We start from the raw sequence: 26,981 nt of genomic DNA, 5'->3' as shown, positions 1-26,981 counted from the left end.
CGCGTGCGCTCCTGGGCGTTGCCCGCGGACTCCGTCGAAGCCAACGCCAGCGCCGCCAACGCCGCCAACGCCGCCAACGCTGTCCGCCCCCGGCCTGCGCTGCTCCAGGACAGCGGGTAAGTGACGGCCGACCTGCCCAGCTCTACCCGCACGGTCGCGGTGGGGACGGCGCCCTGGCCCAAGCCGGCCTCCCGTTCCCTTCCGAGTTCGCGGGACCCTCCCTGCGAGCAGGTGTCGGCCCTGCCGGCTGAGAGAGGCGCGGGCTCCCCGATTTTGATGTTGAGCCTTGCTTCCTCTGGCCGAGGTGTGCGGGGCGGGGCGCGGGTGCGGGCGCGGCGGGGGAGGAGGTGATGCGGGGCTCCTTCGCTGGGGAGGGGGCTGGGCTTGATCGCTGGGGAAGGGGCTGGGCCCTGTTGATCTTGCGGTTTGCCTGGAATGACCCCCGGGAGAGGGTGAGGCAGAGGCCAAAGCTGGGTTTCAGAAAAAGTGCTGGCCCCTCGCAGCAGCAGCGGGGTTGGGTGGGCACTGGAAATTCCTGGCAGCCGGCATGGACACTGGGAGTGGGGAGCGGCAGGCAGGGTCTTTTCGGGGCTGTGGGATGAGGGAAGCGGCCTGGGTAAAATCCACAGGGACAGAGCTGCAGGGCCAGTGACAGGAGGAGGCACAGGCGGCCGCTGAGCTGTGGTGACGGCAGACTCTCCCAGAGGCACGGGGGTCGCCGAGGGTGGGCGCACTGCACAGCCACGTGTCTGCTGGAAGGGAGGAGCGGCTGCTCCCCAGACGCGGGGACGCGCAGGAAAATGGGCGCAGACGTTCAGAGCGACAAGGAGGCTCCCGCGTGGTGTCCATCACCGGGGAAACCGAGGTGCGGGGAGGGAGGTGCCCAGCGCAGGTGCAAGCTCTGCCCCCACTGCAGAGCTGGGGTGAGGGGCGGGGTGGGAGGGTTCCCCCCTCTTCCCTGGGCAGTGGGCTGTGCTTGGGGAGAGGCCAGAACAGACCCTGTGAGGCCCAGGTGGACTGGGGCTCCTGGCCAGGAGGATGGGGGTGAGGGGAGGTGAGTGCAGCTGGGTCTTCCTGTTTCTGAAAGCCATGGCAGACTTGACAGTGACTGGAGGCTGTTTTGAAGAAAGAGGGAATTCAATGCTCTTGAAGTAGAGGTGAGGCACTAAGGTCTCCTGTGAGCCCGGAGCCCGGAGCTGAGTGCCCTGGGCAGCAGTCAGGCCACTGCCTTCTCCTGCTGGCTCCCCTGGGGCCTGGGGAGGGCCTGGTGTGGACAGTGGGTCTTGCTCAGGCCCCAGCGCCCCTCAGGGGCAGGGAGGGGTGGGGTGACCTGATGCAGCCGCCTCCTCCCAAGGCAGGGCCCTGGGCTGTAGCAGGTGTGTGGGGAGGGCAGTGGCCCACTGAGAAACACAGCTCAGACACAGGAAGCTCCCCAGCCAGGAAATCCACCTCATGGTTTAGGGCGACTGCAGATCGCAAGCCAGGGTTTTCCGCTTGGCTCCTTTCCCTGATGGCTGGGAAACCTTGGAAAGTGTCCTGTCTGCTTTGAGAACTTTGCCCAGTAGAGCTCAGACGGACTCGTGTCAAATGCTCTTTCCTTCTGGGAAATCGAGTTTGAGAGCGACTTGAGGGTCTTCCCCACGTCGTAAAGGACTGTGCGTGTCATCTTAGGCTGTGGGGTCCAGGCCAGGGGTGGACGTCCAGGGGTGAATGCTCTCGGGTTCCCAGGAGGGAGCCGTGCTGTGCATTTCAGAGGTGCGGGCCCTGTCTCAGAGCATGGGGGTGTACCACATTCTGCTCCCTAAGTATTTTTGTCCTGACTGACAAGGAGGATACTTGAAGAAAATATTTATTTTTAAAAAATTAATTTATTTTTTTTATAACACAGAATTACACAAAGAGGAGGAGAGAGAGAGAAAGAGAGAGAGAGAGAGAGATATCTTGCATCCACTAGTACACTCCCCAAATGGCCAAAACGGGGGAATCTGGGCCACTCTGAAGACAGGAGCCAGGAGATGCTTCCAGGTCTCACACGTGGGTGCAGGGGCTGAAACTTGGGCCTTCCTTCCCTACTTTCCTAGGCACATTAGCAGGGAGCTGGACTGGAAGGAGAGCAGCCAGGACTTGAACCGACGCCCATATGGGATGCCAGTGCTGTGGACGGAGACTTAACACACTGTGCCAAAGCACCAGCCCTGGAGAAAACATTAACTTAAAGGAACAGATACTCTTTATTCCTGGGAAAGGTGAATTAGCATTTTTCACTACAAAGACCTGGAGAGTCTGAGATAGGAAATGCAGAATGGGTGAGCATTGGCCTCATGGGTCGAGGGCAAGTGACTCTCCCATGTCCCACACTGGGGCACCTGGGCTCAGTTCCCAGCTCCATTCGTGATTCCAGCTTCCTGCTAATGCAGACCCGGGAAGGATAGTGATGGATGAAATAATCGAGTTCCTGTCACTCACCTGGAAGACCTCATTGAGTTTCTGGCTCCTGGCTGCAGCCCCAGCCACGGCATTGAGGGCGTTTAGGGGTGAACAGGTGGATGGGATCTCTCTCTCTCTCTCCCTCTCTCTCTCTCTCTTGTTCTCTATCCCCCTCTGTCACTCTTTCTCTGCTTCTCAAAAAAAGCCTTTTAAACACTACATATAGAGCAGATGGTGAGGAGTGACAGCAGCCGGCACAGTGGGTGCGAGGCACCTGCCTCTCTACTGCTCCCTTGAACTTCACTGCAGGCCCATGGAGCAGCGGTCACCTCCTTTTACAGATGAGGACGCTGAGGCTCAGGGACATGAGTGAGTGACCCTGAGACTGTGCAGGCAGCTGTGGCCTGGACGTCAGCCCCGCCTCCCCCATTCTTTGCCCCTTTCCTGCCCATGTTAGGGAGCAATCCCCAACCTAAGTGAAATCTGTGATCATTTTTGTCCCTCACTTTGCTGTCTGCAGATGTGGATTACATCCCCTGGGTAGACTTGAACCTGCCCTGGCTCCTGCATTTGCCTGGTTCTTCCTGTTGTCGTGGAAAGGGAGCTGACTCCAGGTGCAGGGTCTCAGGACAGAGATGGGGAGTGTGGCAGGAAGATGGTTCCTTACAGGTGCTGCAGGGCCCCTGCTGTTTAAAGGAGCATTTTAAAGGAAGCAGACCTGTGTTGTGGAGTTCTCCTGCACCCACACCTGGCCCTTTCTTCCTCAGCCCCAGCGTCCCTCCCATCATGGATGTCCCCTGGTCCTCACGGGGTCCCTACCTAGTTCCCCCTATTGGTGACTGAGTCTTCCAGTCTCCACCACCTCACTCCCCCAGGCAGTATCTGGGTATGGCCTGGGTCCAAGTGCTGCTGCTTTATTTTTTGAAGTAGTTTTTTTAAATTTTTTTTTTGACAGGCAGTGTTAGACAGTGAGAGAGAGAAAGACAGAGAGAAAGGTCTTCCTTCCATTGGTTCACCCCCAAAATGGCCACTACCTCTGGCACGCTGCACCAATCTGAAGCCAGGAGCCAGGTGCTTCTCCTGGTCTCCCATGGGGTGCAGGGCCCAAAGACTTGGGCCATCCTCCACTGCACTCCCGGGCCACTGCAGAGAGCTGGACTGGAAGAGGAGCAACTGGGACAGAATCTGGCACCCCAACTGGGACTAGAACTGGGGTGCCGGCGCCATAGGCAGAGGATTAGCCAAGTGAGATGCGGCGCCAGCCTTTGATTTTTTTTTTTTTTTTTTTTTAAAGAGCAGTTTCAGGTTCTTCCAAAATTGGGCTGAGTGTCATAGGCTTATACCCCCGCCCCAGCACAGGTAAGGCCTTGGCCAGGATCACCGTCAGCACCACAGTGGTGCAGTTGTTACAGTCCATGCACCTGCTTTGATACCTCCCAGCCACACCACATCCAGCGCTGCCTTGGGCATGAGTCCTGGTGCTGTCTGTTCTGTGGGTGCTGACAAATAGGCAATGACAGTGCCCTCATGACTGTGTCATCCAGAATTGTGTCAATACTGCTTCACTCACTGCTGTGGGAGGAGCTTGATAAACTACAGATGTCACAAAGCTTCCGTTAGAAATTAATTTAATTCCTGCACTTTCTGGCCAGGGTGTGACTCGTGGCCACGGAACAGAATTTCTGCCCTTACACAGATGTCCGGGCTCCGAAAGAGTCTAAAACAGAATATTTCTATAATTTACAGTGGAACGGTCTTTCTGAGTACGGTACCAAAACTAGGAGGCCTTGGGAAAGGATGGATCAAATTCACTAGAAATAAAATTGGCGTAGCAAAACCACTGCTCATGAAAGACAGCTTTCCAACCAGAAAGAACATTTGTACTTTGTGTTAAAGATGAACAATTTCCCTAATACGAAAACTCTAAGTCAATAGGAAAAGAGCAAGAACTCTGAGGTTAGATGGTCGAGGGTAAGGAGCAAACAGTTCCTGGAAGAGAAGCGGGTGGCTCCTAAGCCCCTGAGCGGTGTGTGCTGTGGTGCCTAAGTGTGTCACTGCAGTCACCTGTCTGGGCTGGTGCTGGGTGCTGGCAGGGAGGCGGGGGAAGGGCAGCTTGGGGAGTGGGTGTCCGTTCCCTGCAGGGGGCACCTTGCCATGGTCTGGGAGTTCATGACCCCCAGGGTCCCGCCCTCCCAGATTCCCACGTGCAGAGTGCGCCCTTCAGTGCCACCCACAGCTCTGCGCTGGGCACCGTGTGGAAGAGCACAGCAGTGCCCACCAGGGGGCCACTGTAGGGAATCCTGGGTGCACCTGCACCTGCACCGCGGGTGCTCTGCACAGAACGTGAGGAGGAGCAGTCTGTGTGGCTGAGTGGGGCGAGGGCCGTCTCAAGGCCTCGGCACAGGGCCGCTGCAGGCTCACAGGAGCTCCCGGTGTGACGTGGTCAGGTCTGGGCCGTCCTCAGGGCCGTGCAGGTGTTTGCTGTGGATGTGTTGCCTGAGTGGGTGAGTGAGGCGGGAGGGGGTAGCAGGGCCTCTGGGGACAGCAAGCCCGGTGCTGGGGAGAGGCAGAAGAGGGATCTGTATGGAGGGGTGGGAGCACTCGAGGAGGAAGCAGGCCGTCAGGCTGGGTGGGAGTGTGGGGCCGTGATGGTGGTCTTGGGAGCTGGGCTGGAGTGGGTCCACCCAGCGTGCTGGGAGCCCTAGCAGGGCGGGGATGGCAGTGCGTGTGGTGAGGACGCTCGTCAGGGGTGTGTGGGGGGGAGCCGGGCCTCACTTCTGAGGCTCCACTCCAGAGTCCTCTCCTCGCTCCCACCCCTCACTGCGCAGCCTGACCTGCACGTGGACGGTCACTCCCCAGCCCCCGCTGTGTCCTCTGCCCACAGTGGGTGGATTCGGGGGCCACCACCTAACTAGTGGTGAGTCCTGGATCGCCAGGCTCAGTTCCTGTAGAGAGGGAGCCAGCCCCCAGGGATCCAGATCTGCCTCTCAGGTGTGGGTGCTCACGGCTGCTGCCTCCGGAGTCTCTCGTTGTCGATGTGGTCCAGTGGCATCAGTGGCCTCAGCGTGGAGACCCAGGAGTTAGCAGAATCTTCCGGGTTCATGGAGAGATGATTTGAGGAACAGACCTGGGTTTTCATCCTTTGTGTGCCTGCTGTGTCTCTTAGGGCAGGGCAGATGTTGACCTTAAAGTGCAAGGTGCAGGCCGGCGCCGCAGCTCACTAGGCTAATCCTCCTCCTTGCTGCACTGGCATACCAGGTTCTAGTCCCAGTAAGGCGCCGGATTCTTCCTGGTTGCCCCTCTTCCAGGCCAGCTCTCTGCTGTGTCCAGGGAGTGCAGTGGAGGATGGCCCGAGTACTTGGGCCCTGCACCCCATGGGAGACCAGGATAAGTACCTGGCTCCTGCCATCGGATCAGCGAGGTGCGCCGGCCACAGCGGCCATTGAAGGGTGAACCAACAGCAAAAAAGGAAGACCTTTCTCTCTGTCTCTCTCTCTCACTGTCCACTCTGCCTGTCAAAATATAAAAAAAAATAAAAATAAAAGTGCAAGGTGCAGCCGCTGCCTGCAGTGCTGGCATCCCATGTGGGCTCTGGTTTGAGTCCTGGCTGCCCCATTTCCAATCCAGCTCTCTGCTATGGCCTGGAAAGCAGTGGAAGTTGGACCAAGTGCTTGGGCTCCTGCACCTGAGTGGGAGACCCCCAAAGAAGCTCCTGGCTCCTAGCTTCAGATTGGTCATTTGTGGTCTGAACCATTGGATGGAAAACCTGTTTATCTCTCTTTCTCTCTATCTCTTCCCTTCTCTTTGCCTCCCTCCCTCTCTGTAACTGCCTTTCAAATAAATCTTTTTAAAAAAAAATGCTGATTGCACCTGACAGGTGTTTGGAACGTCTGGCTCACAGGCGCGAAATCGATTGGTCTGGTCCTGCCAAGGCAACCACAAATGGGACTCAAAAAATAAACCTATAGCAGCCTAATTTTTAGTTTGATAATTTTGCGTGGTCTGCGAACGATGTTATAAATGCCCAAATAGCCCTTGGCAGAAGAAAGCTTCTGCTCCCCTGACCTAGAGCCATAGACGTGGGGTGAGCTGGCCGAGGAGGCAGGGCTGGGCGTGCAGAAGGGGCACGGGGGCGAGTGCCGGGTGCTGGTGTGTGAGGGATGCCTGGCTGTCTCCCTGGAGGTCTCCCCGAAGGACTGATAGGAACACTGCTGCCCGGATCCTGGTCCTCTATTATTTTTACATTTTCCAATGCTGTGCTGAGAACAGTGAATGCGAGATCTGCCGTCTCAGGCTTCTCAGTGTCTCTGGAACTTCTTCATCCCACAGGCACCTGCTCGTGCTGGGTCATGTAAGGAAGTCTTTGCTGCCCAAGGCCACTGCCTCCCTGCCCCTGGCAGAGTTTGCTCCACTGGGCTCTTTGCCATTGTTCTGCCAGCAGGGGAGGCTGCATTGCCGCTGGGGCTCTGAAAGGGTTACTCAGGGAGATCCGAACCGTGTACAGTGCACAGGTGCACAAAGGGTTAAGTCATTCAGGCATGGGATGAATCCTCATTTGTTCCAAGGATATCTTTATAACATTTTTGGGAAAAAAAATCACAAAATATTTGACAGTATTCCTGAACTGTAAGTTAGCTAATATAATACAAAAAGCAAGTGAGTTTCTACCTCTTTGATGTGAAAACCTTGTATAAATGGAGCATGTATATAAATAGAATTGAAGCTGCCTAATTTGAGGTTTGGATATTTGTATTTGATTCGTATTTAAAATATATCTGTTGTGATTTTGTGCTTAATATTATCTCTAGAATAAAAGATAAATGGGATCCCAGTTCATCTGTGCAGATGACACTTTCGCATTCCTGGTCCAATTTAAGAAGTAAATCAGGGGCTGTCGTCAAGGCACCGAGTAAACCACTATATTGGGATGCCCGCATTCCATATCAGAGCACCAGTTAAAGGCCTGGCTACTCTGCTTCTGACCCAGCTCCCCGATAATAACGTTGAGAGGCAGCAAATGGTGGCCCAAGTCCTTGGGTCTCTGACACCCAAGATCTGCATGGAGTTTCTGCCTCTTGGTTCTATCTGGTCCTGCCTTGGCTGTTGTGGGCATTTGGGAAGTGTACCAGTCATTGTTGGAAAGGTAGAGTTACAGAGAGAGATCTTCCATCCTCTGGTTTACTCCCCAAATGGCCACAACAGCCAGGGCTATGCGAGGCCTCAGCCATTAGCCAACAGCTTCATCTGGGTCTCCCGCATGGGAACAGGTGCCCAATCACTTGGACCATCTTCCTCTGCTTTCGTAGGCACATTAGCAGGAAGCTGGGTCAGAAGTGGAGCAACCAGCACTTGAATCAGTGCCCATATGGGATGCTGGCATCACAGGTAGCGGCCTTACCCACTACACCACAGTGCCAGCCCTGGGAAGTGTACCTTTAGTAGTAGATTTCTTTCTCTGTCTCTTTCTCTGCCTTTCAAATATATGACAATAGATTTTTATTTTATTGTATTGGAGGATTGCAGTTTTTATTAAAACAAGAAGGCAACCGAAACAACAAAGGAGCACTTCCGTTCCAGTGGCGCCCAAGTGCTCTCGGCATCCTGAGCTGCAGGAAGGGGCTGGGGACGGCCTCCATTGCCGTCCTACAGGCAGACAGGCACCACGTGTGTGCCCCTGGCATCCGGGCCCAGCTGCCACCTGTCCTTTGTCAGCGTGTACAGATCGTCAGGACCTGGGTGAGGGGGCAGGCAGTGGGCAGAGGGGCGCACAGGCCCAGAGAGGACAGGCAAGGACCCCAGCCTAAAGCCTGCCCTCCTTACTTCTTGCACCCTCCCTGCAGCCTTCCTCAGATGCGGCAGAGACCACACGCCCAAACAGTGGAGCCAAACAAGAATACAGCTGGACCGACCTGCCGCTGACCAGAGACACAGGCCACTGTCACAGGGCAGTGCTCACCCTGCAGCTGGGGGGAGGGGAGGCTGTGGGGGAAGGGACCCCAGGAAAGGGCAGCAAGCACCAGGGAGCTCTTTTGAGGCTGCTGTTGTCACCTGGCTGGCCTGGGCAGGCGGAAGGAAGCAGCCGCCATGTGGGAACCTGCTCCTAGGTCCTAGGGCCCAACTGCTGTCAGCTCAGCATCCTCTCCTCCCTGTGCGGTTCCTTAGGGACTGAGCTCTGCTGAAGAGGGTGCAGCAGCAGCCCCCACTCCGGGGCTGAAGGTGCCTGGGACCCACCTCCCTCCACCTTCCCATCTGCCCCGGCTGTGGGGCGTGTCCCTTTGAAGACAGGAGGGCCAGCTGGTGGCCTCTGGAGAGCCCCAGTTGGAAGGTGGGAAGGGAGCAAGCAGTGTGGGCAGAGGCACCAGCAGGGCTCCCTCACTGCCTTCCTGCCAGGACCCAAGAACTGTCCTGTCCAGTTGTTGCAGTGACATAGGTGTGGCGGGACACCCTCCGTCCTGGCTTGGTGTCCCCTAACTGCCTCCATCTGGTCCGGATGACCTGAGAGTGGTGGGCTGTGGGGGCAGGGCGGGGCAGAGCATAGGACGCCCCGTTCCCCTCATGCGTGGGCAATGGCACCAACCACCACGAGGTTAAGCAGCAAGCCCAAGCCCTTCAGGATCCACCTGGTGGAGAGGGAGGGGAAGGCGTGAGGTCAGCACCTGTGCTGAGCTGTTGGGACCCAGCCTGGGGACCCCCAGGGATGGAGAGGGGACTAGGGAGGGCCCGGGAAGGGCATGGTGATAGCTGAAGTCCTCTGCTCAGGGCCAGATGGCCAGCGTTCTGACACGTGGGCACCTCCAGGATGTGGGAGCAGCAAGCGTCACGTGTTCCTGCTTCTGCCAGGCACGCAGGCTTCCAAGCGCTGTGCTCTCAGTGATTCTGATGCCACGCGCTGTGTACAGCGTTTTCTGCCCATCGTAGGACAAAAAAGAAACTGGAGATCAAATAGGTTGCTGAGTAAACCAGCATCCTGTGCGTGGTGAAGGGGGTGGGGCAAGCCCCTTTGACAAGTGAGCAAACAGAGGCTCAGAGCGGGTGCTGCTTGCCCAATGTCACCTGCCCAGTGAGTGGAAGAGAGGGAGCTGTAACCCAAGATGGTCGGAACGAAAGCCAGGCTCTTAGCACCAGACCTGCGCACAGCAGCACTTGACTTGGTTCCCACCTCTCCTTAATGAGCACCGCAAACTGCTAGGAGCTCCAGGGGACTTCATGATAAAGGAGCCCCAGCTGGGCAGAGGCCCAGGGAAGCACGTGCCTCTGGGAGACCCCTGGAAGGAGCATCGCGGGCGTGGGGGGACAGGCGCCAGGCAGCCCTGGGACGGTCAAGAGCTCCAGGCCTTCCTCAGAGGGAAAGGGTTTGGGCTTTAATATGGAGCCGGGAGGAGCCACCGAAGTTCTCAGCAAACAGATTCTGTTTTTTCAAGATGTTGTTCATTTGAAAGGCAAAGAGAGAGAGAGAGAAGGAGAGAGTAAGATCTTTCATCTGCTGGTTCACTCTCCAAATGGCCGCAATGGCCAAGGAGCAACCGGGCCAAAGTAAGGAGCCTGAAACCCCATCTGGGTCTCCCATGCATGTACAAGCGTTCAAGCACTTGGGCCATCTTCCGCTGCTTTCCCAGGCACATCATCAGGGAGCTGCACCAGAAGTGGAGCATTCAGGACTCAGAACTGGCACCCAGATGGGATGCCAACGTGGCAGGTGGTAGCCTAACCCACCACGCCACAACCTTGGCTCCTGGATTTGTTTTTAAAAGTTTTACTGGGGGGGGGGGGGGGCGGCGCTGTTGCCTGAAGCACTGGCATACCATATGAGCACCAGTTCGAGACCTGGCCGCTCCTCTTCCGATCCAGCTCTCTGCTGTGGCCTGGGAAAGCAGTAGAAGATGGCTCAAGTCCTTAGGCCCCTGCACCCACATGGGAGTCCTGGAAGAAACTCCTGGCTCCTGGTTTCGAATCGGCACAGCTCCGGCCGTTGCGGCCATCTGGGGAGTGAATCAGCAGGTAGAAGACCTCTCTCTCTCTCTCTTTGCCTCTTCTCTATCTCTGTAACTCTGACTTTCAAATAAATAAATTAAAAAAAAAAGTTTTACTGGGGGGAGGGGTTTGTGGCACATGCAGTCAAGCACCACGTGGAATGCCCACAGTCCAACATTGGGGTGCTTGAGTTTGAGTCTGGGTGCTTTCAGCTTCCCACCTATGTGCACCTGGGGACAGCAGGTGATAGCTCAGGTACTTGGGTCCTTGCCACTGGGTGGGAGATCTGTCTCTTTCTGCTTTTCAAGTAAAATGGAAATTGATGAAAAAATTTTTAAAAGTGTTGCTTTGGCCGCTGCGTGGAGGTTGACCCGAGGGCAAGTGACTCCCAGGCATGGAGACTGCGCCCCCTAGGGGACGCTGCGTGATGTCTGCGTCGCTGGTTGGCACAGCTGAGGGTGCTCCTGACTAGGGGCAGATGGAGGCCAGGGACGCTGCTCCACACCCTATAGTGCCCAGGGCTGTCTGGCCCCAGAGAATGATCCAGCTCCAGTGTCCAAGGGCTCAGTGGAGAGACCCAGGTTCAGGGGAGCAGGAGCAGAAAACAGTAAGAAGCTGGAGAGACAGGGCCACCCAGGAGGCAAAGTCGCAGGTCCTGACTCTGCCACGCCGCGGTGCCTTGGCTTACGTTGGTTGCATACCCCATGCTTCAGTTTCCCTGGCTAGAAGATGGGCACAGTAGTCTCCTCCTCCAGCATCATCAAAAAGATTACAGGAGGCGGTCCTTGTCAAGTCCAGAAAGCTGAGCCTCTGCACCTGCACCCCCATAGCTGCTGCTGCCATTGTTTGCATATTAATGTGTGAGGAGAGGCAGTCCGGGCAGGGTCTCCCTTCCTAGCCTTCCTGGAACTTCACCTGGGTCATCTTATCCAGGTACTTGGTCTGACATTTCTTTTTAATCTTACTTATTTAAGAGGCAGCATTACAGACGGGGAGAGGGAGAGGGAGAAAGAGAGAGAGAGAGAGAGAGAGAGAGAGAGAGAGAGGTCTTCCGTCTGCTGGTTCACTCCCCAAATGGCTACAATGGCTGAAGCTGGGCAGATCCAATACCATGAGTCAGGAGATTCTTCCGGGGCTCCCACATGGGTGCTTGGGCCATCTTCTACTGCTTTCCCAGGCCATATCAGAGAGCTGGATCAGAAGTGGGGCAACTGGGACATGAACCAGCGCCCATATGGGATGCTGGCACTGCAGGCAGAGGCTTAACCTAATGTGCCACACTTCCGGCCCCTGACTTTTTCTTTTTTTTTAAGAATGGTTTTTTTTGAATTTTCTTTTTCCTTTTTTTTCTTTTTTCCCCAGAAACCTTTTATTTAAGGTATCCAAACTTCATGCATTTCGTAAGTACAAATCTGGGAACAGTGGTTCTTCCCACACTGCCTGCACTCCCACTTTCCATTTTGTTTTAATGGAAGCAGGTTGGCTTAGAATCTGGTAGTTTCAGACCTGGGCACCGCCTGAGCTGTGGGGAATCGCAGGGTCAGGCCTGGGCGCGTCCGTGGTGTGGTCGCCTGTCCTTTCACCCTAGTTTCTGGGGTTTTTTTTTTTTTTTTTTTTTTGATGCATTTTACTTATTGGAAAGGCAGAGTTAGGGAGAGATAGAGAGACGAGAGAGAGAGAGAAAGAGATCTTCCATCCACTGATTCACTCCCTACATGGCTACAATGGCTGGGGCTGGATCAGCTCCCAGCCAGGAGCTTCTTCCAGGTCTCACAAGTGAGTGCAGAGCCCAGGCACGTGGGCTGTCCTCCGCTGCTTTCCCAGGTACATTTGCAGGGATCTGGGTTAGAAGTGGCGCACCCAGGACTCGAACCAACGCCTAGATGGGATGCTGGCACTATAAGCAGCGGCCTTACCGGCTATGCCATAATACAGGCCCTTATTTCCCGTTTTTGAGCAACTTCCCAACTCTGCCAGCGGCGTTACTGCTCACACCCCCACCCACGGAGTGCAGGGTCCCCTTTCCTCCACATGTCCTCACCAGCACGGGTTATCTTTTGTCCTCAGCAACGGCCCGCGAGCTGCAGTGACAGCCCATCACGGTTTTGATTTGCATGTCTCTGTGATTAGTGATGAGCATTTTTCTCCTGTACTCATTGGCCATTTGTATGTCTTCCTTTGAGAAGTGGTTTCTTTATGTTCACTGCCCTTTTTTAATCTGAATTATTTGTTTTTTGCTTTTTGTTTTAGTTGTGCTGAGTTCATTTTATATTTGCTTGATTAACCCCTTTGTCAGCTGTGTAGCTTGCAAATATTCTTGATTTTTCCTTTGCTGTGCAGAAACCCTGTAATTTGGTGAACTCCTGTTGATCTGTCTTTGGCTTTGTCTCCTGTGCTCCTGGGGTCTCATCTAAGACATCCTTGCCCACTCCAGTGCCTGAAGCAGTCGCCCCTGCTTACTTCCAGTCATTCCGAGGGTCCAGGGCTTACACTTAGGCCTTTCTTCCGTTTTGATTTCCTTTTTAACCCGATATTAATCATCCGCAGCAGCAAGTAGCGTAGTGCGTGCTCGACATGACCGGGCTGTCTCCCAGGTGCCTTCATTGATTAGTTTGTTCCTGCCAGCAGCGATGCAGAGTTAGCTTCTGTGGTTAACCGCTGTCTCATAGTGAGGATACCGAGGTACAGAGGGGTTGAGCAGTTAGAAGTCGCGTCCCCAAGCAGGTTTTGACCCCTGTGTCGTGACTCAAAGACTGTGACTGAGTCCAGGCCTCGTACTGCCTGCCCTCCATTGCAAAGATGCTGCATGTCTCCCCCTGCCAGCTGGGTGTGGAAACCCCCTTCCAGTCTCCAAGAAAACCGTGGCCTCCGCTTCCTCCACGGTGCCCGCACACATGAAGGAGCAGAGAGTCACCACGGGTCGCTCTGAGCACTTTCTGTTCCCAGCTTTCTTGGCATGTGATTTGCAGATCTGTGTCCGTTTGTGTCCATGTCGGTGACTCTGATACAGATCCAGGGCTGTGCAGCCATCAGCACGGTGGAGCTGCAGAACAATCCCGGAGCACCTGCAGGATCTCCTGCCTCTTGCACTGTTCCCTGTCACACCCCAACCTGGGACACATCACAGAGACTGGTCACAGAGGTCCCCACACGTGTTAGTGGCGTCTCGCTTTCAGAGGCCCTTGCCTCTGACTACCCGGAGCCCCGCATCTTCAGGGCTTTCCTGTTGGGTAGTGTCACCCAGCGTGCCCTTCTGCGGAATGGAGAGTGCCCGTTGTGTGGAGAGACTGGACGTCGAGTTGTGCAGCAGCTGATGGCCGTCTGATGACTTCTGCTTGCCGGTTGTGAGTGATGCGGTTATGAACATTCCTAGGCTCTTCTTTATGGAGACAGACATTTCCAGTTGTCTCAGGTGTGCATCTGTGCCTGGGAGCGGAGTTGCTGAGTCCTACAGCAACTCCATATTTCACCACTAGGACAACTGCTTGATGGTTACAGCGGCTGCTCCATTTCCCACTCCCACCATGGGGAGGGGTAGGTGAGCGTCTCCGTTTGTCCACATCCTGGACAACACTTGTTCTTCCCCCATTGTTTTAACTCCTGCCACTCAAGTAGGCTGGAGGTGGGGTCACTCTCTGGCTTCCATTTGCTTTTCCCTGGGGCCAGATGATGTAGAGAGTGTTTGGTTGTGTTCATCTTCTTGGGAGAGATGGTCGTTCAGATCCCTTACTCACTGACTGGTTGAGCTGTTCATTTTCCTCTTACATATTCTGGACAAACGTCCTTTATCAGATACATGATTTCGAAGTATTTTGTCCTATTCTGTGCCTTCTCTTTTTGCTTTGATAATGTGTTTCTTGAATCACAACTGTTTTAGATTTGGAAAAGTTACCATTTGTATATATATATATATATTTAATGGCTCATACTTAGATGATAATGTACCCAAAGTCTGTGGATCACTCAAAATTAGGAAGATTTTCTGTTTTCTTCTAAGTGATTTACGTTTTTGACTCAAGGTCAGATGCTCCATCTTGAGTTACATTTTAGAATTTATGAGGTGAAGATCTAAACGAGAGGCGTGGAAGCTTTTCCTGCCAGGGGCCATTTGGTGTTTATAGCCTCATTCGCCGTGTTTGCAAGTCTGCCCAGGATGCTCCCTTCTCTGGGCCTACTCATGTCTCCTCTGCAGATGCGCAAGCCTTCACACCTGCTCAGGGTGAGTAGACAGAAAGCACCTGCTCTTGTCTTTGCTAAAGTAGCACAGGCTCCCCCATGCACAGAAACTTCTAGATCACCAGGGAAATGTGGGAGATTTTCAGGGTTCGTATGTCTGCTTGATTCTGCTGTGTAAACTTGTGGCTAGTGCACTGTGGATTGGGGAAGTCCTGGGTGGCAGAGCTCTTGCTGGTGCACACATGTCTGTTGGACTGCCCTGAGTCTACCTGTTGGCAGGGCAGCTGGTCCCCAGAGGCCAACAGTGTGCACCAGGACACGTGCATCACTCCTCTCCACCTGTGGGCTCCCAGGGACTGTGAGGTTCTTCGTCTGTAAGCCAGAGCCGGCCAGCAGTACAAGAACATGAAGCCCTGGGGTGCCCTTCCCCAGTGGAGACGGAGCCTGTTCCGGTGGAACATGGTCTTCACCCCATGTGCCTGCTGCAGGTCTCCCTGGTCACACCCTTCCCTGGCGTTGCCCCTTTCCCTTCTGCTTGCACCTGGGTTCATCTCTAACAAAGGACCTGGCCCTGAAGCCTTGTCTAGTTTCAGGGATGTAACTCCTCCAGGCTCCATCCTAGCCGGGTGACTGGAGCAGGTCATCCCAGCCTCTGACCGTGAGTGTCCTCTCCTGTCTACTGGGGACTAAAGGCTGACTCATAAGGTTGTGAAAGGAGATGTGACAGGATGGTGATGGTGCAACAGGAACCAGTCCAAGGTCAGGGGTTCAACCCGCAGAGGCAGGGAGGCAGCAACCTACCCACGTGACAGGGAAGGTTGGTGACAGTCAAAAAAGGATGACACCAGAGAGGTTTCCAGAGAGAAAATTGCATGCATCAGCAAAAAAAGAGTCCTCAAGGAAACGCACTAGACCAAAGATTTATGCTGCAATTCTGTAATTTGTCAGAGAAGTTGTGTCAGTAATATCCACCCGGTCGACACTGCCTTCATGGTTCTTAGTTCCCAGAATCAGATCCTAGCTGTAGTGAGGAACTGTGTTTCACTGGGTATGCAATGTGCATTCATAGCTTAATGTCATTCTTCGTGATGACATGGCATGTGGGCCTTTTTATTTGATTGTAGTTCAAGTCACTCCTTCAGTACAGTGAGTGATTTCTGGAACCTGTCAGCCCGTCTGACTCCAGGGAGCACCCCGTCCACATATAAGAGTGGACAGGGGAGCCACCGGGCAGGGACCACTGCTGGTCATGCTCACTGAGGAAACCACAACCGTGGGCACACAGCAGGGGCAGTGAATGTTTGCTCAAAGAATGAGTACATGAATGAATGAATGAACAGGAGAAGCAGCCTTGGGGTGGGTCATACTGGGCACAGGGTAGGACCCCTATCTGTCCCTCCCACACCGAGCCCCTTCTCGTGGGAGGGCTGTCCCTCCCTGCACCTGTTCCACTCCCCTCCAATCACGCGGAGCATTCCTGGGCCAGGCAGAAGGAGGGGACACCTGCTGCCAAGTGGCCCTTCATGGGCAAAGGGCACAGGGCACAATCCCCACAAGTCTCTTCTCGGGGAATTCTGTCCACACCTTATCGGGAAGGCCTGGCTGTTTCCCATTTCACTCTTGGGGAAACGGAGGCCCAGTTGTCAGGGACGGCAACTAGAAAGATGGTGGACAGGACACCTGTTTCTGTGACTCTGCACCCTGAGCTCCATCCTGTCCACTGAGCCAGCTGTGGTCTCCATGGGGAGATTCCTGGCCTCCTGCAGCCTTTGTGGAAGTCAAGGTTGGTGTCACCGCATCCTGGGCTGCCCGTGTGCTTCCTGTACTGGCCCTCTGCTCTCGCGGTCACAGGTACGTGGCTTCTCTCTGGCACCAGGACCAGGGAACTGCAGGGCCTGGAGGTCCCTCCCCAGACAACTGAGCGTAGCCTCCTTTTGAGGGGGAGTCCCAGGGCTTCTGGCAGCTTCTGGTCTGAATCCTGAATCTGTTGCTGAGCACACTGCAGAGAGTGAGACCTCTGGCCTCAGTGGCCTGATCAGCGCAGTGGGACCTCCCCCACCCATGCTGGGGGGAAGGACAGACCCACGTAAGGTCAGAGGCCTGTAGGGGCTCAGCCCCTTCCGCTGGTCATGCTCAGATCGCCCCACAGCAGCCTGGGGCTCACATCTCTCTGGCTTGTGCCCACCCTGTCCCTTGGGCCGGGCCGGCCCACCTCTCTTAGACCCCACAGTTTCTCTAGAAATCAGGCTGCAACCCTAGTCATGCTGAGATGACTTGCAGCTCGGCTTCCTGGGGGGTGGGCTGTAGCCATCGGACCCCCAGGATCTGCAACTTGAGATGATCATGAGCTCCTGACCTTGTGTTCTGAACATTGACTGACCTGAACGGTTTCCCCTATACTCTAGGTGTCCACTGACATGCAAACTGTAGCTGGGGCCAGTGCTGGGTGCACAGTTGCCTGGGGCTCCTCCCTCCCAAGGCAGCCAAACTAAGCTACTGTGGGCTCCCCTGCTCAGGCTCTTCCACCCCCCCCCCCCACTCCCTCCAGGTGGACTGCACTGGGGCTCCAGGCTGACAGGTGCCCAGGGTGGGTCTGGTGGTGATCTGGGCATTTTCTGGATGGGGGCTCTCCTGTGGATGGTGACGTCTCTGGGTCTGATCCAGGCCATTCCCAGGAACACACCTGCCAGCTTCCCAGTGCCCCGGCTTCCTCCTCACAGCCCAGCCCCAGCGCTAGTAGAACAGCTGAGAAACCCATTAAGAAAATCCCTGGGGCTGTAGCCTCTCAAAGAAGCTCACACCCTTCCTGCCCCTCCTGCCATGCTGTGGTGCACTCTCGCCTCCGTGTTTGCCCTTAGGGTCGTGTTCCCCCTCCGACCCCAAAGTTGGGGCTCAGCATGAGGAGGGGAGGCCACACCTTGGCCCCACCACAGCTGAGACCTGGGCAGGGGCTTCCCTCTCAGAGCTGTTCCCCATCTACAAACCCAGGGTGACAGCAGTGGCTTTCCCATGGGTGACACGTGGTGCCCAGGGCCTGGCCTGGGCCCTGCACATCCCAGGAGGTCAGAGACGGGACTGGTCACTGTCACTGGGGTTGTCCAGGATCCACTTGCACGGTGGCCTGTCGGGGGTCACGTGGGGGTCATGGACCCAGCCCACTTCCTGTCCTGTGCTGTGGACATCAGGGCTCCCACAGCTGGGCGAATCCCTGCTGTGCTTCTGCCAGCCCCCCTGCTGAGCACGGGAACAGGGACTGTGCTGGCTCTTGTGTGCATATGGCCCCGACCCGAGGCTCTGCCCTCAGTGGGAGAAAGCCCCACCCCTGCTTCCTTGTTCCCACTGTGCACTCCTCATCCCGGGAGCTGGGGGCTCCCAGTGTGTGCAGGGAGGGGCAGGCCGTCCCATTCCCTGTCCCTGTGGTGTCTGGGGGCGGGGCTCCATCCCATTTCACAGATGGGGACACTGAGGCTGCATGGGCAGTCCCATTGCAGGTCAGTTCCATCTGACCCCAGAGCCCACCTCCCTGTCCATGAGGAGGCGCTGCCCCAACCATGACAGTGTCTCCCTGCTGGTTGTCTTCCTCGGCCTTCCCAGCAGTCACTGCTCCCTGTCCAAGACAGACAGTAGTGTCTGTGCCCTGGGAGGTGTCAGTGTCCCTTTCAGAGGATCTAAGATGTAGACGTTGGCCCCATTCTGCAGCGAAGCCGGGTTGGGAGATCAGCCTGGGGAGCTCACACTGTGCCGAATTGTGCACTTCACACTGGGCAGCAAACTACATTTTATTAATGAATATGGCAAACAAGGCAGAGAAAATGAGAATTATCGAAGAACATAAAAAATCATGAGACAGGCGAGGGACCTGTCTGGCACCAGGGATGGTGAAGGGGGCGTGTCCAGGGGCGGGGCCTGTGGGTGGGTCCAGAGCTGGGTCTACTGACTGCAACTTCATTGGCTGCAGCTCGGGTCAGTTTATCTCCAGCTCAGTTTCCTCACAAATGCATGGCCAAGGTACCTCCATCCCTGCATCCAGTGCTGTCAGCATTGCTGTCCCCTGGTCAGTAGCCCGCGTCACGGCGGTCCCCAGCACGTCCCCGTCCAGGGAGCTAATACAGCTCCAGCGTGGCTGTTGCTGGAAACTCAGGGCTCAGCCCCAGGCCAGCGGCAAGGTCTGGGGTTGGGAATGCCCTGACCTTGCTTCCACTGTGGCACAAGCAGAGCCATTTTGCCCCATGCCCCACATAGGGGACGGGCATCTGCAACCACCCCAGCTCTACTTCTGCTACCAAGGCAGCAGGCCTCCGTGGGCTCTCAGGTGGGTAACAGGCTCCAGAACGAACCTGGCTTAGGCGCAGGGCCTGGGCAGGGCTCTCTGCTGCTTCAACACTCAAATTTCAGGGTTGGCGGCCAGTGCTTGTCCAGGGTGGATTCACTGACAATCCCTACGCTGCTGTGCTCCTCCTGGTACTGGGCTGACTCATCTTGAACCTTGTGGATACATACAGGGTCCCTTTGAACTTGTCCCACCCATCAGGCTCTGGGCTCAGAATCCCAACAGACCCTTAACCCTGGTCCCTTCCCTTGCCCAGGGTGCAATGGCCCCTCATTCTCCCCACACACCAAGGGGCTAGTGGGCTGCCCAGTAGGGCCAGAGGCTTGCTTGGCTTACAGGGACCTGACCTGGCTGCCCTGGATAACCTGGCCACCTTCTAGGAAAGCACCAAGCAGCGTGATGGCTGGGGGCTGACCCAGCATCTGTACCACTGGACAAGGTGCCCAGATCCTGGTTTGCTGGAGCCTGCAGCTCAGCATTGTTGGAGACTACAGGAGAATATCTTCCATTGAAGATCTCAACCTAATGTGCTGGCTCTGACCAGCTTTGAAATGTGGGTGCTAGTTGCCAGAATACCCAGTTTTGATAGGTGGTCACCAAAGACAAGGTTAGCAAACACTTCTTCCGAAGATCTGATAGCTGCTAACCATGTCCCACAAACCCCACGCTTTGTCCCCACTGTCCACAGTTGCACCAGCATAACACACATCTGCCCCAGTGCAGGGCTGGGGGCAGCCAGTGCCACAGCTGGGAGGAGACAGAGCTGGGCTCAGACCTGCACCCTCCTCCTTGGCACAAGTGTGACCACACACAGGCCACTGTCCCTCTCAGCACATCCCAGCCTCCCATCTGGTCCCTGGATCATTTGCCAGTAAGGCTGGCGCCCTCCCCTGTCCTGAGGTGGAAGCTGAGGAGCGGGAGCCCCCATCACACCCTGGGACAGGGAGCCCCTGCTCTCTACATTGCGCAAGGTGAGCCACCACCCGCCCCGAGGGCCAGCTGCACCCACCCGCACCTGCAGAGTGGTTCCACTTAGAGCCCAAAGCTGAGATGAGCTGCCAGGCTCAGGGGCTTGTGTGCATCTGGGGCTGTCTGCTCTGTGTGGCTGATGGTGGCTGACACTGAATGCCCGTGTCACAGCTCTGATGTGCACTCCGGAGGAAGCCCTGGGGTGGCCCTGGTGGCGTGCAGGATCCAGGGCTGGACCAGTGCGGAGTGTCTGCAGAGCCACCACCTGCCTCCCGGGGAGCTGGGGACAGGGCTGTGCTCTCTGAGGTCAGTGAGCAGCCTGGAGTCTCCTCATCAGGGCGGTGACTCTTTCACCCCCTGCCTGTGTTGATTGTTCCCTAGACTCCTGGTGCCGCACGTATTCTGTGGCACCACTGACTGAGCCCCCCATGCCATTGGTCACGTCATTCAGCCTTTGCTACGATGGTGGTGACATGCAGAGTGACCAAGGGACAGGACTCCACCCATGAGTCTTGGGGCACTCCGGGCCTCCCACTGTCTGCTTGTCCTGCCCTGTGTCCCAGTGGGCTGACCCCTGTGGAGTCTGCAGCTCTGTTCCTTCTAGGGACTGCCTGGCTTCAGGGGGAGGGGCTGGGGCTGGGGTGATGGTAGGCAGTAAGGTGGGGTCACCCATGGGAGAAGAGGTAGGCCAGGAGGTGGGGTCAACTACAGACACCTGAGAGCTGAGCAGGGAGCCCCCTCCTCAAATAGCTCCGTGGCCTGGGGCATTGCGCTGCCTGACTGCTCTCTTGGTTCTTTTTTGTCTTTGTGAATAAAACAGCCTTCCCTCTGGAGCCTGCCCCAGCAGTGCTGTGGGTGAGCAGCCTCCCAGTGCCCTCCAGCTGTCAGTCAGAGCAGCTGCCAAGGGAGGGGCACAGAGCCTCACTGTGCACAGAGGGAAGGCCAGAGCAGGCAGCAGGAGAGCCTGCAGGAGCCATCTGAGCAAAGAACTGAACACAGGGACTCGAGTCCCGTCCCCGCGTGTGCCCAGCAGCACTGCTCAGCACGGCAGGAGGGGCCCAGCCCTGACGCCCCCAGCAGAGGAAGAGGCAGGCGCCAGCAGGTGGGTCGGTGCAGTGGAGCAGCGCTCAGCCATGAACAGGAGTGGGGTCTGGCACCGCAGCTGCCCGGAGGAACCATGAACACTGCCAGTGAGGTCAGATGCACAAAGTCACGAGTGCGAGATTTCATTTCCACCCAGCGTGGGAGCAGGCAGTGCTGCAGACACAGGGGATGGTCAGTGCTGGGGCGGGGTGGGTAGTGGGCATGGGCATGGGGAGAGACCGGGAGTGTTGTGGGGTGTGGTTTAAGTGATGAGTGTTTGGGGAGTAGATGTTAGGGGTGGTGACACATGCTGTGAGTGTCGTACGTGTTACCGCGTGGCTAATTCCCTGTTGTGGGAATCCTCCTTCCATGCATGGTTACGGACAGGCTCATCTGGTGGGACTGGGGAGGTGGAAGAGCAGGTGCACTATTCCCTGTGGGAAGGGTGGAGAACTTTCCAGAAGGGAACAAGACCTCTTGTTCAGACTGAGGCTGTGTGGAGGACTGGGCTTCTGAGGGTGGTGGGTCAGGTCCCGGAGCAGCTCAGCCCTGGCCCAGAAGGGAACACGCACTCGGAGGCGTGAGGCACTGAGAAGGGAGGGAAGTGGCAGCATCCATGCAGCGGGGGTCTGGGTGCAGGGGTGAGGCTGAGCTCTCACAGTGAAACATGAGGTCCCTCGGAGCTTCTGGACCTGACCTTGAGTGAAAGCAGAGGTCAGTGTCTTTCCCTGGCTCAGGTGGACCTGCGTGGGCAGCATGTACCTGTGGGATGGGGCCCTCTCTCTGACCCAGAGGACCATGGTTGGGAGTGGTACATCTCCGCAGAGACACTTAGTCACTGCAGCCTGTTTAGCTGGGTCACAAGGCCTTGGCAGACCTGCCCCAAGACACTCCAGAAACCTTGTGATGCAGGCTGGGGAGGATTGTCACTGTCACCTTTAGAAACAGACAAGGAGGGAGGGGACAGACATGGCAGAACTATCCTGAACCTGGAAAGCAGTTCTGGAGGCTCATGAAGGCGATTCCGGGCAGACGGGAACAGCAGGTGCTAGGGCCAGTCCTGTCCCCGTCCAGTGGCAGTGGGGCACGGGCTGAGTGCTGGTGGCACATGGAGGCGCTCACCTGTCACCTTATGAGTGTGGCCTACAGCTTCAGAGCTGCTTCTCTGAGAACCTGTAAGAAGTGTAAGTGTGTGCTCATTGTCAAAGGTGACGGATACGGAGAAGGGACTGGGAGTCAATGCCAAGCAGGCCCCGCGGAGTCGGCATCTCCACATTAGCTGTACCTGCCTCTCTCCCTGGGTTGGGCCTGGATTCGTCTTTATCTCATGCGTGCCAGTAGGCTGTTTTTGAGCTAATTAATTTAAACCAGCATTGTTAAACAACTAGTATTTAGTAGTTTTAACTTTTCCCTTCCGTCTTAAAGAATAAAATGCTTAACTGAGTGAAAAACGACCCTTGCCTGTAAACATGGCAACACCACACAGCTACTGTACGATGGGAGGCAAAGTGGCAGAAAACTGGTCTGTGTGTTCAGACGGGACAGGGGCTGACTCTGCAGAATCAACAGCCCTGGACTGAGAAAAAAAAAATTGGATGTGGGAGTGGAGAGGCTCGGTCTGAGCACGTGTGCTCCTGGTGCAGCCCTGATCGCGGGGCCGGTGCCCAGTAGCACCTGCGCAGCCAAGCCCCCTCGGCTGTAGCTGTGAAAGCCAGCCCCTCTGCTGGCAGAAGGCTTTCGCCATTCGTGGGAAATGGAAACTTTACAAGGGAGGGGGAGGAACAAGATACTAAAGGGCTTTTTGTGTCGGTGCCCTTGAAACCCAAACAGCTTGCTGTCCCCTGGGTGCAAACACGGAGGGCGGGACCATTTTAGACAATATCCGGGAAGATTGTGACCTTCTGAGTACTCAGCCAATGAGGAGAAGAGGGGAGGGACTTGCGCACTAGGGTACACGTGCTTTGTTCTTGCTGTCCTGGGTGTGCCTGTGCACCTGACACCCCTGCTTGCGAGGCCATGAATAAAGCCTCACTGTTCACCCTCTTTGTGTGTCCGGCTCCATCCTTTGATGCGTGAGGTGGTCCCTGGTGGGCTTATTTCCCACAATCTGTGGTCTCTGGAAGCCCCCTGGGGACCTGTCCAGTGGGAATTGGCATAGCAGGAGATTTTTAGACTCTGAAGGGTGCCTACCCCTCTTGCCCAAGGGCATTTCCCTAGATTGGCCCATGGTCGGTCACCCACTGTAGGTGTACCCTGCACACACAGCCTCCCCCAGCCAGCCAGACTCATCAGAACCCTAATACCCAGAGCTCTTCACCCCATGCAGGACCCCAGAGCCTGGGCTGGCTCATGCAGCACCTTCTCTGCCCCCTCCCCCAGGGCAGAGCAGAGCAGAACCCCGCTGCTGATGGCCAGGGCAGTGCCAGGGCAGGTACCAGCAGGCCAGGCAGCTGTGCCTGGTTAGCTGTGTAGGCATCAGGTGTGGTGATCTCCCAGGTAGCAAACCATTGTCATTACAGAAAAGAAGGCCTCAAGGCCCCTCTGAGCCTGGCGGGCCATGTCCTGCATGGAGACACCGAACAGCCTGAGCAGAAAGGACCCCCTGGCTGCCGGGCACCGGCAGTCTGGTTTGGGACCTGCTGAGGCCAGGAGAGGCCTGGGGATGCCAGGATGTCAGGTGACCCCACCCGGGACCACAGCCTGGGGCTTGGGAGGTGCAGGAGTGAGTCCTGGGGGCCCAGGCAGCTGGGCCAGCTGCTGCCCTGGTTCCCAAAAAATGGAATCCCTGGTCCTTCTGGGTTCCTTGTCATTCTCCCTTTGTCCCTGCCCCACAGACCTCAGGGAGTCCAGGGAAGCCCACTCCAGGGAGCCCAGGGACAGGCAGCATCTCGAGGGAATGCTTAAGTTCTCTAGGTAGAGCAGGGAGGAGGGGGCAGAGAGCGAGATGCTGGGCCCCAGGAGGAGCTCCTTCCATGGCAGGGAGCACAGAGGGTGCAGGTGGGGCCACCTGGTGCTGACTTGGGTCCTTGGTGTCCTCTGCACCAGGAAGGAGGGGAGGGTGGGAGGCGTTTGCTTGAGGGTGAGGGGGGGCACTAGTCAGTGTGTCAGGGTGGCCAATTTGGGATTAGAGCAGTGGAGAGAGGGGGCTCACTCAGCCCTGAGCCCTGCAGTCCTCCTGGGGATGCATGAGCCGGGGTGGAACCGGTCCCGTCACTGTGACCCCACACTGTGTTCCAGGAAGGGCACTGTCCAGGAAGATCCTAGGAGGACTGAGGAAGAGACGTCCATGCGGTGTCACAGACGGGAGCAGTGTGCGCCTGTTGGGGCACCTTCTGCAAGCTGAGGCCCAGCCGGCTCAGAGCTGAGTCTCTGGGGGCCAGTGCCCTGGTCAATAAGACCATGTTGGAGAGTGAAGCAGAGAATGGAAGGCCTCTCTGTGTTACTCCTCTCTCTCTAATCCTTTCAAATAAATAAATAAATCATAATAAATAAAGCGCCCTCTCTCTGGCACCAGGAACCGAGGGTCAGGAAAAGCACGGTCAATAGGTCTCTCCCACGACATCTGGGCACAGTATGCTTGTCAGGCAGGCCCCACGGGTTCTGGCAGGGTCTGGGTTCACCCTCGGCTCCGTCAATCAGTAGCACACAGAGAAAAGACCTATGAGCTTCGTTTCCTGATCAGGGCAGTGGGACCTCATGCTCCTCTGTCACCGAGGGGTGAGATGCAGAGAGACCCGTGTGAGGACAGGGGCCCTGCAGGGCTCAGTCACCCTCAGCTGTTTGTATCCATGTCGCCAAGGCAGCCATGGCGGCCACCTTGCTCTGGCCACTGCCCACTCTGTCCTGCCCCTCTAGAGTGCCCTGTCCCACCAGGACGTCTGGTTCCATGCAGAGTCTGGGTGGGATGACCTCCGACTGAGCTCCAAGGGTGGTGTGGTAGGGGTCCTGCCAGCAGCCCCTGCCATTGGGAACTGCAGTGACCCCCAGCTCCTGTCCGTGAAGCTGTGGACTCGGCTGTCCTGAGTGTTGACCTCTCCACTCTGGCATCCTCCCACCTGTCACCTGTAGCCCGGGATGGTGCTGGGGTGCACGGTCACCTGGGGCTCCTCCCTGCCAAAATGCACTACACCTGGGCTCCCCTAGTCAGGCGCACCCACCCCACCCACTCCCTCCAGGTGGACTGCACTGGGGCTCCAGGCTGACAGGTGCCCAGGGTGGGTCTGGTGGTGATCTGGGCATTTTCCGGATGGGGGCTCTCCTGTGGATGGTGACGTCTCTGGGTCTGATCCAGGCCATTCCCAGGAACACACCTGCCAGCTTCCCAGTGCCCCGGCTTCCTCCTCACAGCCCAGCCCCAGCCTAGTGGGCCAGCTGAGAAGCCCATTAAGAAAATCCCTGGGGCCGGCGCCGCGGCTCACTAGGCTAATCCTCCACCTGCGGCGCCGGCACTCCAGGTTCAAGTCCTGGTCCGGGGGCCAGATTCTGTCCCAGTTGCTGCTCTTCCAGGCCAGCTCTCTGCTGTGGCCCGGGAGTGCAGTGGAGGATGGTCCAAGTGCTTGGGCCCTGCACCTGCATGGGAGACCAGGAGAAGCACCTGGCTCCTGGCTTCGGATCCGTGCAGTAGCCATTTGGGGGGTGAACCAACAGAAGGAAGACCTTTCTCTCTGTCTTTCTCTCACTATCTAACTCTGCCTGTCAAAAAAAAAAAAAAGAAAAAAAAAGAAAAGAAAGAAAAGAAAGAAAATGCCTGGGCTGTAGCCTCTCAGATAAGCTCACACCCTTCCTGCCCCCTCCCACCCGGCTGAGGTGCACTCTGACCTCCGTGTTTGCCCTTAGGGTCCTGCCCCCACCATGCTCCCCACAGTTGGGGCTCAGCATGAGGAGGGGAGACTGCACCTCGGCACCACCACAGCCGAGACCTGGGCAGGGGCTTCCCTCTCAGAGCTGTTCCCCATCTACAAACCCAGGGTGACAGCAGTGGCTTTCCCATGGGTGACACGTGGTGCCCAGGGCCTGGCCTGGGCCCTGCACATCCCAGGAGGTCAGAGACAGGGCTGGTTACCGTCGTTAGGGTTGTCCAGGATCCACCTGCACAGCGGCCTATCTGAGGTCACGTGGGGGTCATGGACCCAGCCCACTTCCTGTCCTGTGCTGTGGACATCAGGGCTCCCACAGCTGGGCGAATCCCTGCTGTGCTTCTGCCAGCCTCCCCCTGCTGAGCACAGGAACAGGGACTGTGCTGGCTTTTGTGTGAGCATGGCCCCCAACCGGAGGCTCTGTCCTCAGTGGGAGAAAGCCCCCAACCCCCGCTTCCTTGTCCCCACTGTGCACTCCTCATCCTGGGAGCTGGGGGCTCCCAGTGTGTGCAGGGAGGGGCAGGCCGTCCCATTCCCTGTCCCTGTGATGTCTGGGGGCGGGGCTCCATCCCATTTCACAGATGGGGACACTGAGGCTGCATGGGCAGTCCCACTGCAGGTCAGTTCCATCTGACCCCAGAGCCCGCGTCCCTGACCATGAGGAGGCGCTGCCCCAGCCATGACAGTGTCTCCCTGCTGGTTGTCTTCCTCGGCCTTCCCAGCAGTCACTACTCCCTGTCCAAGACAGACAGCAGTGTCTGTGCCCTGGGAGGTGTCAATGTCCCCTCCAGAGGATCCCAGTCCTTGGCGTTGGCCCCGTTCTGCAGAGTTGGGTGGGGAGGGCCCGTCCCGGGAGCTCACGGGTCCTGAGTTGTCCCCGGTCCCCTGCCTTTCTCAGCCGTCCCAGCAGTGGTTCCCTGTCTGCGAGTGCTGCTCTTTCTGTGCCCCCGGCGTTACCAGTGTCCTCCCTCGTGCCCACCTCCCGACTGGGCCCATTCTGCAGAGAGCTGGGAGGGGAGCCCCGGCCCGGGGAGCTGGTGCTGCACTGCCTGCACACTTGGCCCTCAGCAGCAGGCTACTTTTTATTGAGCAGCGCAGTAAACATGGAGCAGAACATGAGGAAAACGGGAATGAGTACGGAATAGTAAACGATCATGGGGGAGGGGAGG

The 26,981-nt window shown here is 56.8% G+C and overlaps 1 long non-coding RNA gene across 1 annotated transcript; it reads left to right on the top strand.

Moving 5' to 3' along the window:
- The first annotated feature begins 1 nt into the window (after position 1).
- LOC138845862 (uncharacterized) lies at positions 2–26,760 on the top strand. The gene is made up of 3 exons (XR_011383113.1): positions 2–116; positions 7,943–8,163; positions 8,268–26,760. It is a non-coding gene; the product is annotated as an uncharacterized lncRNA (long non-coding RNA).
- The last annotated feature ends 221 nt before the right edge of the window (positions 26,761–26,981 follow it).

The sequence above is a fragment of the Oryctolagus cuniculus genome, chromosome 16, assembly GCF_964237555.1.
Source record: "Oryctolagus cuniculus chromosome 16, mOryCun1.1, whole genome shotgun sequence".
NCBI classification, from domain to species: Eukaryota; Metazoa; Chordata; class Mammalia; order Lagomorpha; family Leporidae; genus Oryctolagus; species Oryctolagus cuniculus.
This window is presented reverse-complemented; position numbering and strand designations above follow the sequence as displayed.